Source organism: Schistocerca gregaria, unplaced genomic scaffold, assembly GCF_023897955.1.
Source record: "Schistocerca gregaria isolate iqSchGreg1 unplaced genomic scaffold, iqSchGreg1.2 ptg000474l, whole genome shotgun sequence".
NCBI classification, from domain to species: Eukaryota; Metazoa; Arthropoda; class Insecta; order Orthoptera; family Acrididae; genus Schistocerca; species Schistocerca gregaria.
Genome location: NW_026061887.1, coordinates 1,353,017 through 1,358,240, shown reverse-complemented (window position 1 = coordinate 1,358,240; position 5,224 = coordinate 1,353,017).

Here is a 5,224-nt window from a genome sequence, read left to right as displayed (position 1 = left end):
ATCAACACATTCACCATAAAATGCTTACATTCTCTGATGAATCTCCTTTGGAGTGACACATTCTGCTGTCAAGAATCAAATGACTACACGTTGCTTAAATGCATTGCCCTACCGTCTGTAGGGTTCCATACTTTACACTGTAACACTACAACAGTTCAATGCTTAGGCTTCCTGCCACCTGGAGCTGTAGAGGAGAGGCTACAGAACAAGCCAGTACCTGCCACATACCAATGCTGTCAACAGTTGAAATGTTACGGAGGTGAAGGCATTACCTTTCAGTCAACCCTCGTACACGACATGTTAGTTTGAGCTTGGTTTCCTATTAATAACTGTAATATCTAGAGTGTTACCTGGAAAGTGTGTGCAGCTACAAAGTAATTCATTGTTACTCTAGCGCTTATGAGCCTCTCTCTGTAAGAGTGCTTGCATCACAAATGTGTGTTCTTAGTATAATATTTCCTTGTAGATATTTGTACACACTACTGTGATTCAGTTGCGAATAGTTTCCTTTATAATTAGTAATTGTGGAAAGAGAAATGTCACAAGCGCACTCAGTATGATCGGTAATACTGGTTGCCTGTTGTTGACTCCCCACACCTTGTCTCAAGTACGACTAATATGAACGATGTATGGTTACATTTTTAAGGATTTATTGTTGTTGTGTGTTCTTTGTTAGTTTAATGTGATTATGCAGAAGCTTATAGAGAGATAGTTTTTGATACGATAGTTTGATATACACATTGCCATCTCTTCATATTATTATACTTCATAAATACTAGATGTAGTACTGCATCTACGTTCCTTGATATAATTTAATTATATCTGACTCCAGTATGTTTAGAGAGTCAGCTGCTTATGACATGGGTGTTTTCTGCTTTCTACACGTTATGGTTTGTACACTGTTTTTATTACGTTTGTATGGCATGTATACATCATGTGCCCCCTGTACGTATGTTTGCCATTTGGTTGATTTTTTAAAGTGCCTTTGTTGAACACAGCTTTTTTACTGTTATACATTCGTACAAACTTGACATAGAAGTGTTTTTAGCTAATGTTATGTATTATGCACATTCACGCTCTTTGTTTGCACGATCTTCGAACTGTTAACTTCGACACTTCATATCTTAGCTGTGTACCTCACAGGCAGTTTTTTACTTTAGAATTCCAACACTACGTTCACTGTTTCATATATTTTCATTATGATAATCGTTTTTCGTGTACGATGAAAGGTATGAATTCTGATCATGTGATAGTAATTTTCTCGAAAAGAAACTCTATTTAGTAATCTTACTGGGTCCTCTGTTCAGTTTCGATGTCAGATTGCTGGCCAGATTGGCCAAGCGGTTCTAGGCGCTACAGTTTGGAACCGCGCGACTGCTACTGTCGCAGTTCTAATTCTGCCTTGGGCCTGGATGTCCTTAGGTTAGTTAGGTTTAAGTAGCTCTAAGGTCTAGGGGACTGATGATCTCAGAAGTTAAGTCCCATATTGCTCAGAGCCATTTGAACCATTTTGATGTTAGATTCCATTTCCTTCTGTTTGGTCTTTTACATAAATGGTAAATGACCAAAACCAGTCGTAATAAAAAGTAACCTCTCACTACACTTACCTCTCTGTGAAAGGAATTATTAGTTGAAGCCATAGTGTTCGCAGTTAAATTTTTCTGTTACCATAATCATACGACCTTAAAGCTTTTTAAAAAACTGGCTCAGAGCACTATGGGACTTAACATCTGACGTCATCAGTTCCCTAGACATACATCTATTTAAACCTAACTAACGTAAGGGCAGCACACACATTCATGCCCGAGGCAGGATTCGAACCTGTGACTGTAGCAGCAGCATGGTTCCAGACTAAAGCGCCTAGAACGGCTCGGCCACAACGGCCGGCCACAGTTATTCACATATGTATTCAACAATTCGTGTAAAATTACTTTTTGGATTAGTTTACAGTCTTAAAACTGCAGGTGTAGACTCCAAATTCAAGTTTCAAAGTAATTAATGAAATTGGTGTTTGTGTGCTTGGAGATGGTTTCGTTATCCATACTCTCTCCCCAAAATAGTTGTATTCCACAAATATATCTTAGTTTAAGTTTGTACTATTAGTCTTTGAAATTAGTTCGCTTTGAAAGGAAACATAGTTTCGGTAATGGCAATCGGAAGTCCCTATTAGTGTTGGTTCTTGCGAGCACTGTAAAAAAAGTCTGGTACAAACATTTGCAACGATCAGAACTACATGTGGTTCAGTTAGATGATGCAGTGTCATGTTTAGTACTTCCAATGTGGATGGAACAATATTTTCAGATTAATACTACACGAGATTGTAGATGGCTGATGTAGAAATGTTTATTACTCTTCATGTAACATACAGCTATTACTTACTTTGCATGCTCCACAATTTTAAAATGTTATTGCTCACTTAACCGGCATCCTTAACAAAGGATGTGTTACATCTAGCTGATTATCCTGAAGGATGTATATTATACCTTCTCTTACAGGTGCTTACAATGTCGATTGACTTGTATATTGTGTTAAGTGTATCTTCGGCAGAAGTTTGAACAGCTAACTATATCTTGATTCTCTGTTGTTACTAGATCAGTTATGGTTTTCACACTACAGAGTGTGGTTCTGAAGTAAAAGGACAGAATTTAAATCATAAAATTTTATTGTCTACTGTTCTCCACATTGTTAAATGCTCTTCTGTTGCTGTTTGATATAATGCGTACTATTATGCATTTATTGTTATACAGGGTGTTACAAAAAGGTACGGCCAAATTTTCAGGAAACATTCCTCACACACAAATAAAGGGAAGATGGTGTTATGTCGACATGTGTCCAGAAACGCTTAATTTCCATGTAAGAGCTCATTTTAGTTTCGCCATTATGTATTGATTCACCGCCATGATTTCATACGGGATACTACATGTGCTGCTAGAACATGTGCCTTTACAAGTACGACACAACATGTGGTTCATGCACAATGGAGCTCCTGCACATTTCAGTAGAAGTGTTCGTACGCTTCTCAACAACAGATTCAGTTACCGATGGATTGGTAGAGGCGGACCAATTCCATGGCCTCCACGCTCTCCTGACCTCAACCCTCTTGACTCTCATTTATGGGGGCATTTGAAAGCTCTGGTCTACGCAACTCCGCCAAATGTAGAGACTCTTCGTGCTCGCATTGTGGACGTCTGTGATACAATACGCCATTCTCCAGAGCTGCATCAGAGCATCAGGGATTCCATGCGATGGAGGGTGGATGCATGTTTCCTAGCTAACGGAAGATATTTTGAACATTTCCTGTAACAAAGTGTTTGAAGTCACGCTGGTACGTTCTGTTGCTGTGTTTCCATTCCATGATTAATGTGATTTGAAGAGAAGTAATAAAATGAGCTATAACATGGAAAGTAAGCGTTTCCAGACACAAAGAAAGTAAATATGTTACGTGGACATGTGTGTGAGGAATGTTTCCTGAAAGTTTGGCCATACCTTTTTGTTAACACCCTGTATATGTGGACTGATAATGTGTGCTCTACATTTTGGGGGACATCATACATACTGTTAACATATTTTTAAATAATAGCCAATAATGCTAACTGAAATTAAGCTTGTAAATTGGATTTTTTAAACATTTTAATTAGTAAAACCCATTACTTCCTCTATAAGTCTTATAGAAATACATGGGGACTTTCGAAAAAGAAATTTATTCTGTTCTATAATCTACATATTAAAAAGTCTATATATTTTGTCTTGGTTGAAGTCAGTCGTTATCTGAACATGTATGGGCTATCATCATGACAATAAATTCCACTGCAAAGTATTTCAACTGACAGACATATCAGCTCTCTTAAAGATTAGCTTTGTGCTGAACATGCAGTGTGTTATTGCTGTATGATGCTTTCCTATAGATACACAATAACTATCTAAGTTAGTATTTTAGACAAAGATTGTAACATTTCAGTGGAACAATTTCAATTTAATTATGAGGAATTTTAACTTCTGTACCAGATCAAACAATATGTGTAATTATTTCCACTATTATTAAAATGAGGAAAATACTTTCATGCCAAGCAGCTTTAATTATTAGCTAAGGAGTGACCTGTGTGTACCAGTTAAACAGTTTTCAATGTCTCATTGAATGGTACATGTAACAAATCTCTATGAAGTGTCCACATGTAAAAATTATATTTATTCAGTAAGTGCTGTTCCTGTTAAAAGCACTTTCCTGTCAGTGCATAGAAAATAATGTTTATTACTTACGGTTTGCTTGCATGTATTGAGTGTACTATGCATTAAGTAACAATTCACAAATCTTCCTTCTCTTTGTGTCAAATAGCCTTAGATGACCTAGCGCTCTGACACCACTTCCACTAACTTTGACTTTTGGTTTCCTTTCCTGTCGGCCTCTCTTGGTCAACTCTTGATTTTTCGACCCCAACGGTATTAGGTTGCGAGCCCGAGGGTGTCCCTCATTCTCTTTCTCTAATCTTACATTCCATATGGAGGAGAGCCTCCATAGATGTGAAGTCAGCCCTGCTAGGAATGCCAACCTGTAAGACAAAATGTCGCCCTCCAAACTGAGGGTAATATGACAATACTGGTAATCTGTGCTAGAATCGTAGTACTCACAAGCTTCAGAACAAGCCCCAGATATGAAGGTTGATGAAAAGATGGCGAGATCATACCATAATGGGTGTGTAGACATCATGCACCCTCTACTACTCTCATTTGGGAACAATGTGGCCTGTGGTTGATGACGTCCCTCTGTATCAAAACTGAAGGAGTTGAGACATAAACCACATAAAATGGTAACAGTTGCTGCATTTGTATCATCGCCAAAAGAAGTAAATGAGAATAATGGTAACCCCCTCCTGGAGCCATTACTAGAGGGACAATCCTAGAGAGAAGCTTAGCACTTCAACACTGCACCGAGAGAAATCAACAAATGAGACAGATGAGGTTGGTGTTCCAAAATTACTGAGACGTTATGCACTGGGTTGGTCATTAATGAAGGATAGAACTAAAGTTATGTTGCTGGTGCGAAATGTGAAGACTGAAGTGAAAGTGCTTCCTCAATTTCAGCAACAGTGCCCCACAATGTTTCGACAGTTTACTTCAACCTAAAACAGTTCATTGCACAGCATCTCAAAAAATGTAATGTTCCCGATTGTCAGTCATCCCAGATCTAACGGATGTCTGCACTAATAGTCTTCATTTGGAACCTGGT